We start from the raw sequence: 14,273 nt of genomic DNA, 5'->3' as shown, positions 1-14,273 counted from the left end.
TGCTGGAATCTATCATCAAGGAAGAAATAGCGAGGCATCTGGATGGAAATTGTCCCATTGGACAGAGGCAGCATGGGTTCATAAAGGGCAGCTTGTGCCTAACTAATTTAGGGGAATTTTTTGAGGGCATTACCAGTGCGGTAGATAACGGTGAGCCAATGGATGTGGTATATCTGGATTTCCAGAAAGCTTTTGACAAGGTGCCACACAAAAGATTGCTGCATAAGATAAAGATGCATGGCATTAAGGGTAAAGTAGTAGCATGAATAGAGGATTGGTTAATTATAGAGAGCAAAGAGTTGGGATTAATGGGTGTTTCTCTGGTTGGCAATCAGTAGCTAGTGGTGTCCCTCAGGGTTCAATGTTGGGCCCACAATTGTTCACAATTTACATAGATGATTTGGAGTTGGGGACCAAGTGCAATGTGTCCAAGTTTGCAGACGACACTCAGATGAGTGGTAAAGCAAAAAGTGCAGAGGATACCGGAAGTCTGCAGAGGGATTTGGATAGGATAAGTAAATGGGCTAGGGTCTGGCAGATGGAGTACAATGTTGACAAATGTGAAGTTATCCATTTTGGTAGGAATAATAGCAAAAGGGATTATTATTTAAATGATAAAATATTAAAACATGCTGCTGTGCAGAGAAACCTGGGTGTGCTAGTGCATGAGTCGCAAAACGTTGGTTTACAGGTGATGAAGAATGCAAATGGAGTTTTGTCCTTCATTGCTAAAGGTATGGAATTTAAGACTAGGGAGGTTGTGCTACAATTGTATAAGGTGTTAGTGAGGTCGCACCTGGAGTATTGTGTTCAGTTTTGGTCTCCTTGAGGTCACACCTGGAGTATTGTGTTCAGTTTTGGTCTCCTTACTTGAGAAAGGATGTACTGAGCTGAAGGGGTTGGATTACGAGAAGAGGTTGAGTAGACTGGGACTGTACTTGTTGGAATTTAGAAGGATGTGGGGGGGGGATCTTATAGAAACATAAAATTATGAAGGGAATAGATAGGATAGATGCGGGCAGGTTGTTTCCACTGGCGGGTGAAAGCAGAACTAGGGGGCATAGCCTCAAAATAAGGGGAAGTAGATTTAGGACTGAGTTTAGGAGGAACTTCTTCACCCAAAGGGTTGTGAATCTATGGAATTCCTTGCCCAGTGAAGCAGTTGAGGCTCCTTCTTTAAATGTTTTTAAGATAAAGATAGATAGTTTTTTGAAGAATAAAGGGATTAAGGGTTAGTGTTCGGGCCGGAAAATGGAGCTGAGTCCAAAAACGATCAGCCATGATCTCATTGAATGGTGGAGCAGGCGCGAGGCGCCAGATGGCCTACTCCTGCTCCTACTTCTTATGTCAATCACAATTCTTCCTCGCCTCGACAGCAGCATCAATTTGTTTCAGAATCCACGTAGAGTAAACAACTCTTGGCATATCATTAGTGGGCCCGACCCGGTATTCTCGAAGGCCTCCGCTATTCTCCGCCTCCGCTGGGGCAAATTCCCGATGGAGAGTTCACTTGTGGTTTTAAAAATCGTGAAGCAGATGCCGTGGCTGCTGAGGGAGAGAGAGGAGGTACGGAAAGTGTCCAACATCGCCATAGTTTGCTGACAGTCGTGCTGCTGGCCGGGGGGGCTTCTGCCAGGGCCGGGGGGAGTAGTGGGGGCGTGGCCAGTTGGTGGACTGTAGGGTCAGCGTGGACATGCATGGAACACCATTGCCACGGCCTCCAGGGCAGCTACCTTGCTGCGCATCCCGCTGACTGCTCACTGTGAACTTAGGGCCACAGGTCTTATGGGTGTTCCACCCTCCTAGATGCCCTCTGGGCCCAGTCAACTCATCAGCAGGATGGGAGCACTCCAGCACTATCAGTGAAATCGTGTTGGCTGGGATGAGTGTGTGTGGTGTTGCTCTTTTTAGCTTTAGTCTATTTGCTCTGTTTAGGTCACCTTTGCTCATGAATCGCCAGGTATCTTTATGATACCGCCACGTGGTTCAAGTTTAGGTTATGATTAATAACACAGCACACCGCTTAGTAAGGATTAAAACAACGGTCATTTATTATATACAACAAGCAATATTAATACCCTAATACTACTTTCTATATAACAAACCTATCACTACTGGCCAATACTTAACTTAGGAAGAGCCCACCAGGTCAGGGAAACGAATGGCTTGTCCAATCAAATCTGGCTCGCGGGATTCAAAAGGCTGCTACAGGCCGGTGGTTAGGTGTCTCTACCGGATAGCGATCGTTGGATTCAAACTTACACTTGCCGGTGGCTGGTCTTGTGAAGGTCTCGAGCAGGCGAAGATGAGAGAGAGAGACCTGAACTTGGACCTTTACTTTTATAGGGCCCAGGAGCTTCCCGCCTCCCGGGGCGGCCCTTGACCCTGAGTCCCAAGTGATTGGATTCTGTCCCCAGTCTCTGGGGTCGATGTGTCCAATGGTGAGGCGATTCCTCGATCGGGGGTTGGTTGCTCACCTGTCTTTGTTTCGGCCACTGCAGGCGCCGACAGGTCTGGCCCGGTATTCAATTGCTAATATGTTGCAATTGTTCCCGGGGATAGCCGATTTAACTGTGGATGTCTGAGTAGATTAGGTGTAAACAGTCCTGAATGAAACTGCGGATACCTGGGTTGATGGGCTGTTGATAGCCCTGAGTATCGATCTGGGCTACGTTCCCAGAGCTGAACATAGAACATAGAAAATACAGCACAGAACAGGCCCTTCGGCCCACGATGTTGTGCCGAACCTTTGTCCTAGATTAATCATAGATTATCATTGAATTTACAGTGCAGAAGGAGGCCATTCGGCCCTTTGAGTCTGCACCGGCTCTTGGAAAGAGCACCCTACCCAAACTCAACACCTTCACCCAACACCAAGGGCAATTTGGACATTAAGGGCAATTTATCATTGGCCAATTCACCTAACCCGCACATCTTTCGATTGTGGGAGGAAACCGGAGCACCCGGAGGAAACGCACGCAGACACGGGGAGGACGTGCAGACTCCGCACAGACAGTGACCCAAGCCGGAATCGAACCTGGGACCATGGAGCTGTGAAGCAATTGTGCTATCCACAATGCTACCGTGCTGCCCTTGAGAACAAATAAATCTACACTATATCATTTAACCGTAATCCATGTACCTATCCAATAGCTGTTTGAAGGTCCCTAATGTTTCCGACTCAACTACTTCCACAGGCAGTGCATTCCATGTCCCCACTACTCTCTGGGTAAAGAACCTACCTCTGATATCCCTCCTATATCTTCCACCTTTCACCTTAAATTTATGTCCCCTTGTAATGGTTTGTTCCACCTGGGGAAAAAGTCTCTGACTGTCTACTCTATCTATTCCCCTGATCATCTTATAAACCTCTATCATGATCAGGGGAATAGATAGAGTAGACAGTCAGAGACTTTTTCCCCATTTGCTGAAGCTGCAAATCTGTCTGCAGCTGCCTGCTTGTGTCTTCTTGGCTGCTTTTCCCAGCAGTCTTTCGGTTTAGCCATTTTAAACTGGGATTTGGCCAGATTAATCGGAACGCAGCCATTTTACATGGCTACAGTGGGGAGTGCAGTCTGTGTATGCAGCTGCAGCTTGTCAGCCTCCCGAGTGTCAATCATGGACCCGGCGAATCCCGCACCTTTTCACATTGGAATCAATTGTATTCCATGTGGTGCTGGTGCAAGCCCCTCCGCGATCACGGAATCGGTCTAGGTGTCGCGACAGATTTGCCATCGTGGTACTCCATGAATCCTGCCCCGGCACCAATACTTTGTCTCAGGAACAGAGGATCCATTCGCCTGTATAGCCCAAACGTCATTGGGCGGGATTCTCCACTCCCACGCCGAAGTGGCCGCGCCGTCGTGAACGCCGTCGATGTTCACGACAGCGCGGAACGGCCCCGGTCCCGACCTATTCAGGCCCTGACAATGGGCCAGTATTGGGGCCGCGTCATCTACACGCACCAGGCCTTGTCGCCCGCGTAAAAGCGGCGCCGCATAGATGACGCGGCCGGCGCCGCATAACGGACGTCATCCGCGCATGCGCGGGTTGTCCGGCGCCTACCCGCGCATGCGTGGTTGTCGTCCTGTCTAAATCCGCCCCGATAGAAGATGGGGGACGGATCTTGCGGGGCCGCGGAAGGAAGGAGGTCCTCCTTCAGAGAGGACAGCCCGACGATCGGTGGGCACCGATCGCGGGCCACCGCACATTCCAGGTGAAGCCCGGTGCAGGATCCCCCCTCGCCCCCCCACAGGCCGCCCCCCCCCAGCGTTCACGCACCGTCCACGACTGCAGCGTTCCAGGGGGGAACCGCCGTTTTGGCCTGGCCGCTCGGCCCATCCGGGCCTCAGAATAGCGGGGGTGCCGGAGAATCGCCATTTTGGGTGTCTCAGGCGCTTGGGAGAATCGCGGGAGGGCATCGGACCGGCGTCCCTCGAAATTTTGGCGGCCCAGGCGATTCTCCCAACCGGCGTGGGAGTGGAGAATCGCGCCCATTGTTTGGGTAATTCTGCCCTCCTGTGTATAATTTTCAAATAATGAATAGCAGAGTTTTAGGTAGAAATGTGTTTGGATGGAACAGAAAGCATATAAAAAAAATTTTCTTATTGGATTTCACATCTTGTGTTTCACATTCAATTGTGAGTTTCGTTACATATTCCATAACCGTGCAAAAAGGTGAAAAAGCAAAAGTATCAAAAAAAGACAAGCAGAAGTCAGCGTATATATTTACAGGCAATGATTCTTCCTTGTCACTCTGGCCATGGATTCCCTTTAGTCACCTACCTCTGTTATAGTCCCCAGTGTGGCAAGAGCACGTATTTACATGTATCTACTACAGTTTAATTTGCGTTTCAGCTTGACCTCAGGCATGTCCCCAGCAGCTTTGTTCCTTGTCTCTCTTGCCTACTTTGCGTGCCTTCGCTCTCCACCCCCCCCCCCGACACCATTCTCCCCATCTCTTTTTCCCCTTTGTCCCGTGGCTTGTTTGTATTTTCTCTCTCAGTTTAGTGTTTCGATCCAGAGGCTTCCCGTACTTCTATGCCTATTTCTTCTTTTCTTCTTCCCATTTTTCCATTGTCTCATCCAGCGGGTAACGTACCTCCTCCAACAGGCCCCCACAGTTTCCCTTCCCATGATCACCCACGTCCAGCAGTTCCTCGATTAACGAAAGTCCTGGTATCTGATGGTACGTCGTTGATTCCTTACGGAGTAAGTTTTTGACCTGTACGTGTCTTAGTGGATAGGATTGGTATAGAAGGATAACGTCACCAAGAAGTGCTGATGGATTTGGCCAAGGGTGGCATCATGACTGGCACAGGCCTTCAACAAAGTAGAGTGGAAACACCATATATTGGTACAGGAGCGGTTTGGTTTTGGGTCAGGGTTCATCGGTTTGGGTCCGGGTTCATCTCCTGGGTGAAACAACGATACAACGTTCCCATAGCGAGCGTACAGACAAATACCACCAGCTCTAAATATTTCCGCTGCACATAGACACGATGCAGAGATACCCACTGGCGATCGCTCTCAGAATGGCGAAGGGATGGACAGGTATCTAGCGGGGGACAGAGAGCATAGAGTTTGCAGATGATCTGCTCTCTACATCTCAAGCCCTGAGGCAGCATGGAAGGGATGATGAGACACCTAAAGGATCTTTTCACTGGGCCGTTAAGTCTCCTGACGCTGCTGGTGACTATTCAGATGGGGTGTTTCTGTCCCCCTGCCTATTGCGGGATCAACCATACTTATCTTGTAGATGGGTCCCTGTGCTCCGGAGTTTCCCTTTGTTAGGGGGTCATCCAAGATGGCTGTGGTCACCGTGCTCATCATGAGGCCAGGCCCCTGCTCTCCGGTGTTGGCCTTTGTCCAGGGGCCACCGATAGTATACACTAAACTCCACAAACTCAAGGGTGGTAGCTTTGATTTCCAATCTATGCTAAATTTGTGGGGAGGGATGGCGGGACTGTCATATGAGGAGAGATTGACTAGGTTGGGATTGTTCTCGCTGGAGTTCAGAACAATGAGGGGGGATTTCATAGAGACTTATAAAATTCAAACAGGACTAAACAGGGTAGATGTAGGGAAGATGTTACCAATGATGGGTGTGTCCGGAATCAGGGGTCACAGTCTGAGGATTCAGGGTGAACCATTTCGGACAGAGATGAGGAGGCATTTCTTTACCCAAAGAGTGGTCAGCCTGTGGAATTCATTACCACAGGAAGTAGTTGATGCGAAAACTTTGAATATATTCAAGAGGCGGCTGGATATAACACTTGGGGAGAATGGGATCAAAGGCTAAGGGGAGAAAGCAGGATTAGGCGATTGAGTTGGATGATCAGCCATGATCGTGATGAATGGTGGAGCAGGCTCGAAGGGCCAAAAGGCCTCCTCCTGCTCCTGTCTTCTATGTATGTATCTATGTATCACAATTCCTGGGTATGTCCTGTCTCACCGCTGAACACCACTTGGAGGAAGCACTCAGGGTGGCAAGGGTGCAGAATATGCTCTGGGTGGGGGACTTCAATGTCTATCACCAAGAGTGGTTCAGTAGTACCATCACAGACCGAACTGGCCAGGTCCAAAAGGTCATAGCTGCTAGACTGGGACTGCAGAAGGTGCTGAGGGAACCAACAAGAGGGAAAATCATACTTGACCTCAGCCTCACCAATCTGCCTGCTGCAGATGCATCTGTCCATGACAGTATCATTTGAAATGACCCCCGTAAAGGCTTTGTGGAGACAACGTCCCATCTTCGTATTGAGGATACCCACCATCGTGTTGTGTGCCACTACCACCTTGCTAAATGGGATAGACTTCGAACAGATCTAGCAACTCAAGACTGGACATCCACGAGGCGCTGTAGGCCTTCAGCAGCAGCAGAATTGTATTCAACCACAATCTGAAACCTCATGGCTGGCATATCCCCCACTCTACCACCAAGCCAGGGAATCAACCCTGGTTCAATGAAGAGTGCAGGAGAGCATGCCAGGAGCAACATCAGGCATATCGAAAAAATGAGGTGTCAATCTGGCGAAGCTACTTGTGTGCCAAACCGTATATGCAGCAAGTAATAGACCGAACTAAGCGATTCCACAATGAACGCATCCGATCTAAGCTATGCAGTCCCGCTACATTCAGCCGTGAATGGTGGTAAACAATTAAACAATTCACTGGAGGAGGAGGTTCCACAAATATCCCCATCCTCAATGATGGAGGAGCCCAGCACTTATCTGCAAAAGTTAAGGCTGAGGCATTCGCAACAGTCTTCAGCCAGAAGTGCCAAGTGGATGATCCATCAAGGTCTCCTTCGGAGATCCCCTGCATCCTCAGCCAATACGATTCACTCCATGAAGGCATTGGATACTGCAAAGGCTATGGGCCCTGACAATATCCTGGCAATAGTACTGAAGAACTTACCGCACCTCTAGCCCAAGCTGTTCCAGTAGATCTACAACACTGGCATCTACCCTGCAATGTGAAAAATTGCCCAGATGTGTCCTGTACACAAGAAACAGGGCAAATCGAACTCAGCCAATTCTGCAACCTGCTCACCGATGCTCAGTTTGGGTTCTGCCAGGGTCACTCAGCTCCTGACCTCATTACAGCCTTGGTTCAAACATGGACGAAAGAGCTAAATGCTAAAGGTGAGGTGAGAGTGACTGCCCTTGACATCAAGACAGCATTTGACTGAGTATGGCATCAAGGAGCCCTAGCTAAACTGGAATCAATAGGAATCAGGGTGAAAACTCTTTGCTAGTTGGAGTCATACCTGGCATAAAGGTATGTGGTGGTTGGAGGTCAATCAAATCAGCTCCAGGACATCACTGCAAGAGTTCCTCAGGATAGTGTCCTAGGCCCAACCATCTTCAGTTGCTTCATCAATGACCTCCCTTCCATCATGTCAGAAATGGGGATGCTTGCGGATAACTGCACAATGTTCAGCATCATTTGCGACTCCTCAGATGATGAAACAGTCCATGTCGCAATGCAGCAAGATCTGGACAATTTCCAGGCTTGGGCTGACAAGTGCTAAGTTACATGTGCAATGCACAAGTGCCAGGCAATGACCATCTTCTACAAGAGAGGATTGAACCTCCAGCCCTTGACATTCAATGGCATTACCATCGCTGAATCCCCCACAATCAACATCCTGTGGCTTAGCATTGATCAGAAACTGAACTGGACTAGCCATATTAATACTGTGGCTACCAGAGCAGGTCAAAGGCTAGGAATCCTATGGTGAATAAATCTGCTCCTGACCCCCCAAATCCTGTCTGCCATCTACAAAGCACAAGTCAGGAGTGTGATGGAATACTCTCCACTTGCTTGGATATGTGTAGCTCCAACAACACTCAAGAAGCTCGACACCATCCAGGGCAAAGCAGCCTGCACGATTGCTACCCTTTGCACAAACATTCAATCCCTCCACCACGGACGAACAGTGGCAGCTTTGTGTACCATCTACAAGATGCACTGCAGTAACTCACCATGGTTCCTCAGACAGCACCTTTCAAATCCACGACCACGATTATCTCAAAAGACAAGAGCAGCAGATACTTCGGTACCTCACCACCTGGAGGTTCCCCTCCTAGGTCACTTACATATCACCGTTCCTTCACTGTCGCTGGGTCAAAATCCGAGAACTCCCTGCCTAACAATACCTACACCTGAAGGACTGCAGTGGTTCAAGAGGACAACTAGGGATGGACAATAAATGCTGCCTAACCAGCGACGCCCACACCCCTTAAATGAATAGGTTTGACTGGAGTGGGAATTGATTGCCGACTCCACGTCCCACTCCAAGCTGGTTTGAAGACCTGCACATGGGAGGGAATGTCGGCTCTTCAATGGTAGAACTCTTGCGAGTACTGACAGGCAAAGTTTTGGGCGTGCATGTCCACCGATCACTGAAAGTGGCAACGCATGTGGATAAGGTGGTCAAGAAGGCATACGGCCTTCATCGGTTGGGGCATTGAATATACAAATTGTCAAGTCATTTTGCAACTGTTCACTACCTTAGTTAAGCCTCATTTGGAATATTGTATACAATTCTGGTCGTCACACTACCAGAAGGATGTGGATGCCTGGAATGGAGGGCATCAGCTGTGAGGAGAGGTTAGATAAACTCGGTCTGTTCTCACTGGAACAACGGAAGTTGAGAGGCGACCTGATAGAGGTCCACAAGATTGAGTGGCATGGTCAGAGTGGATAGTCAGATGCTCTTTCCTAGGGCAAGTACTAGGGGACATGGGTTTAAAGTGCGTGGGGAAAAGTTTAGAACTGATGTGCGATGCAAGTTTTTTTACACAAGAGGGTGGTAAATATATGGAACGTGCTGCCTGGGAAGGTGTTGGGAGCAGGTGCGATTGTGGCATTTTAAGGGACATCTGGGCAAATATATGAATAGCGTGGGAATGGAAGGATATGAACTCTTAAGTGCAGACGTTTTTAGTTTAGGCAGGTACCATGGTCGGCGCAGGCTTGGAGGGCCTAAGGGCCTGTTCCTGTGCTGTATTGTTTGTTGTTCTTTGTTCTTTGACACTTTCTGGAGACATGCGTGTGTAGATATTGGTTGAATTTTGGTTGCAATTACCCCTTGACTAAATAGACTATTTAGAATGGCCAATTGGTGATGTGTCTGAGGGCTGTGATCTAAAGCTTGAAGGAGTGTAGTAGTCAAGTCTCAGCACGTAGATTGTCACTCATTGAGGATGATTATAGAATCATAGAATTTACAGTGCCGAAGGAGGCTCTTCAGCCCATCGAGTCTGCACCGGCACTTGGAAAGAGCACCCTATTTAAGGGTAAGGTGAGCCCACACCTCCACCCTATCCCCGTAACTCAGTAACCCCACCTATCCTTTTTGGACACTAAGGGCAATTTATCATTGCCAATCAACCTAACCTGCACATCTTTGGACTGGAGGAAACCGGAACATCCGGAGGAAATGCATGCACACAAGGGGAGAACATGCAGACTTCGCACAGACAGTGTCCCAAGCCGGGAATCGAACCTGGAGCTGTGAAGCAACTGTGCTAATCACTGTACTTCTGCCCTTTTCTGACTAACTCTTGTAACTTGGTACAAGCTGGATGCTTGTCTTCACTTGAACAGCTAGGGTCTCTAGCTCAGGTATACCTTCAAGTTAGGGTGACCACAACGGAGGTATGCAAATTTCCCTTGCAACAGCCAATCAGCAGCTCCGCTCTACTGCCCTCTGCTGGATGCGTGAGGTCTCGGATCGTGTTTTCGGGATCTTTAAGGGGGAGAGGGAGCTGCCGCAAGTCGTGGTCCACATAGGTACCAACGACAGAGGTAGGAAAAGGGAGAGGGATGTAAGGCAGGAATTCAGGGAGCTAGGGTGGAAACTTAGATCTAGGACAAACAGAGTTATTATCTCTGGGTTGTTACCCGTGCCACGTGATAGCGAGACGAGGAATAGGGAAAGAGAGGAGTTGAACACGTGGCTGCAGGGATGGGGCAGGAGGGAGGGTTTCAGATTTCTGGATAATTGGGGCTCATTCTGGGGTCGGTGCGACCTCTACAAACGGGATGGTCTACACCTGGACCAGAGGGGTACCAATATCCTGGGGGGGGAAATTTGCTAATGCTCTTCGGGAGGGTTTAAACTAGTTCAGCAGGGGCTTGGGAACCTGAATTGTAGCTCCAGTATACAGGAGGTTGAGAGTAGCGAGGTCATGAGTAAGGTTTAAAAGTTGCAGGAGTGTACCGGCAGGCAGGAAGGTGGTTTAAAGTGTGTCTTCTTCAATGCCAGGAGTATCTGGAATAAGGTGGGTGAACTTGCGGCATGGGTTGGTACCTGGGACTTTGATGTTGTGGCCATTTCGGAGACATGGATAGAGCAGGGACAGGATTGGTTGTTGCAGGTGCCGGGGTTTAGATATTTCAGTAAGCTCTGGGAAGGTGGTAAAAGAGGGGGAGGGGTGGCATTGTTAGTCAAGGACAGTATTACGGTGGCAGGAAGGATGTTTGATGAAGACTCGTCTACTGAGGTAGTGTGGGCTGAGGTTAGAAACAGGAAAGGAGAGGTCACCCTGTTAGGGATTTTCTATAGGCCTCCGAAAAGTTCCAGAGATGTAGAGGAAAGGATTGCAAAGATGATTCTGGATAGGAGCGAAAGCAACAGGGTAGTTGTTATGGGGGACTTTAACTTTCCAAATATTGACTGGAAACGCTATAGTTCGAGTACTTTAGATGGGTCCGTTTTTGTCCGATGTGTGCAGGAGGGTTTCCTGACACAGTATGTAGCTAGGCCAAAGAGAGGCATGGCCGTATTGGATTTGGTACTGGGTAATGAACCAGGACAGGTGTTAGATTTGGAGGTAGGTGAGCACTTTGGTGATAGTGACCACAATTCGATTACGTTTACTTTAATGATGGAAAGGGATAGGTATATACCGCAGGGCAAGAGTTATATCTGGTGGAAAGGCAATTATGATGCGATGAGGCAAGATTTAGGATGCATCGGATGGAGAGGAAAACTGCAGGGGATGGGCACAATGCAAATGTGGAGCTTGTTCAAGGAACAGTTATTGCGTGTCCTTGATAAGTATGTACCTGTCAGGCAGGGAGGAAGTGGTCGAGCAAGGGAACCGTGGTTTACTAAGGCAGTCGAAACACTTGTCAAGAGGAAGAAGGAGGCTTATGTAAAGATGAGACATGAAGGTTCAGTTAGGGCGCTCGAGAATTACAAGTTAGCTAGGAAGGACCTAAAGAGAGAGCTAAGAAGAGCCAGGAGGGGACATGAGAAGTCTTTGGCAGGTAGGATCAAGGATAACCCTAAAGCTTTCTATAGATATGTCAGGAATAAAAGAAAGACTAGGGTAAGAGTAGGGCCAGTCAAGGATAGTTGTGGGAAGTTGTGCTTGGAGTCCGAGGAGATAGGAGAGGAGCTAAATGAATAATTTTCGTCAGTATTCACACAGGAAAAAGACAATGTTGTCGAGGAGAATACTGAGATTCAGGCTACTAGACTAGAAGGGCTTGAGCTTCATAAGGAGGAGGTGTTAACAATTCTAGAAAGTGTGAAAATAGCTAAGTCTCCTGGGCCGGATGGGATTTATCCTAGGATTCTCTGGGAAGCTAGGGAGGAGATTGCTGAGCCTTTGGCTTTGATCTTTAAGTCATCTTTGTCTACAGGAATAGTGCCAGAAGACTGGAGGATAGCAAATGTTGTCCCCTTGTTCAAGAAGGGGAGTAGAGATAACCCCGGTAACTATAGACAAGCGAGCCTTACTTCTGTTGTGGGCAAAATCTTCGAAAGGTTTATAAGAGCTAAGGTGTATAATCATCTGGAAAGGAATAATTTGATCAGAGATAGTCAACACGGTTTTGTGAAGGGTAGGTCGTGCCTCACAAACCTTATTGAGTTCTTTAAGGAGGTAACCAAACAGGTGGATGAGGGTAAAGCAGTTGATGTGGTGTATATGGATTTCAGTAAAGCGTTTGATAAGGTTCCTCACGGTAGGCTACTGCAGAAAATACGGAAGCATGGGATTCAGGGAGATTTAGCAGTTTGGATCAGAAATTGGCTAGCTGGAAGAAGACAAAGGGTGGTGGTTGATGGGAAGTGTTCAGACTGGAGTGCAGTTACTAGTGGTGTACCACAAGGATCTGTTTTGGGGCCACTGCTGTTTGTCATTTTTATAAATGACCTGGAGGAGGGCGTAGAAGGATGGGTGAGTAAATTTGCAGATGACACTAAAGTCGGTGGAATTGTGGACAGTGCGGAAGGATGTTACAAGTTACAGAGGGACATAGGTAAGCTGCAGCGCTGGGCTGAGAGGTGGCAAATGGAGTTTAATGCAGAAAAGTGTGAGGTGATTCATTTTGGAAGGAATAACAGGAAGATAGAGTACTGGGCTAATGGTAAGATTCTTGGCAGTGTGGATGAGCAGAAAGATCTCGGTGTCCATGTACATAGATCCCTGAAAGTTGCCACTCAGGTTGAGAGGGTTGTTAAGAAGGCATACGGTGTGTTAGCTTTTATTGGGAGAGGGATTGAGTTTCGGAGCCATGAGGTCATGTTGCAGCTGTACAAAATTCTGGTGCGGCCGCATTTGGAGTATTGCATGCAATTCTGGTCACCGCATTCTCGGAAGGATGTGGAAGCATTGGAAAGGGTGCAGAGGAGATTTACCAGAATGTTGCCTGGTATGGAGGGAAGATCTTATGAGGAAAGGCTGAGGGACGTGAGGCTGTTTTCGTTAGAGAGAAGAAGGTTAAGAGGTGACTTAATTGAGGCATACAAGATGATCAGAGGATTGGATAGGATGGACAGTGAGAGCCTTTTTCCTCGGATGGTGATGTCTAGCACGAGGGGACGTAGCTTTAAATTGAGGGGAGATAGATATAGGACAGATGTCAGAGGTAGGTTCTTTACTCAGAGAGTAGTAAGGGCGTGGAATGCCCTGCCTGCAACAGTAGTGGACTCGCCAACACTAAGGGCATTCAAATGGTAATTGGATAGACATATGGACGATAAGGGAATAGTGTAGATGGGCTTTAGAGTGGTTTCACTTGTCGGCGCAACATCGAGGGCCGAAGGGCCTGTACTGCTACTGTACTGTTCTATGTTCTAAGTTAGGAGCTTCGTCCCCTGAATTGCATGATTTATTCAGTCAATAAACTTACTGAGCTAATGTGAGAGCTGAAATTCCTTCGCCTTTAGTCTTCTGGAATGTTTGAGACCTGTCCAATGTGAAATTTTATAAACTCGTTTCTCCAATGTTTCTAAAATGTAATTTGCGTGACTTGGAAAGCCAACCGTGTACAACCAAAAGTCTAACTCGTATGCTTTTAATATTCTGAATTTGGAACTTACCACATGACACATGTCACTCCATTTTTAAGACTGGTGAAAGGGGGAAACCAGGGAATTGTAAAGCAGTTAACATCTGTGGTGGAGACATTTCTGGTGTCTATAACCAGGGATTTGGGTAACTGAACACCCTTGAGCAGAGTACTTTCTAAATGGTAGAATTTAGGTGCAGTGAATGTCCAAAGAGACTTGGGGGTTCAAGTGGATTAAAATGTCAGGAATAAGTGCAGAAAATAATCAAAAACGCTAATGGAATTTAGCATTTATATCTAGAACGCGAGATATAAATATTCAGGGGATATGCTCCAACTGTACTCAACCCTGGTTAGACCCCAATGGAGTACTGTGAGCAGTTCTGGGCACAAAAAAGTTAGGAAGGATATTTTGGCCTCGGAGGGAGTGCAATGTAGGTTTACAAAGATGAAAACTG

At 47.9% G+C, this 14,273-nt stretch overlaps 1 protein-coding gene across 9 annotated transcripts in view; it reads left to right on the top strand.

The window, feature by feature from the left end:
• Window positions 1–14,273, top strand: part of LOC140429750 (adhesion G protein-coupled receptor L3-like) — a 1,506,492-nt gene that overhangs the window by 560,463 nt on the left and 931,756 nt on the right. The gene's annotated exons all lie outside the window — the stretch shown is intronic.

This window comes from Scyliorhinus torazame, chromosome 9 (assembly GCF_047496885.1).
Source record: "Scyliorhinus torazame isolate Kashiwa2021f chromosome 9, sScyTor2.1, whole genome shotgun sequence".
NCBI lineage: Eukaryota > Metazoa > Chordata > Chondrichthyes > Carcharhiniformes > Scyliorhinidae > Scyliorhinus > Scyliorhinus torazame.
Note: the sequence above shows the minus strand (reverse complement) of the source record. Positions and strands in the feature narration are given on the sequence as shown.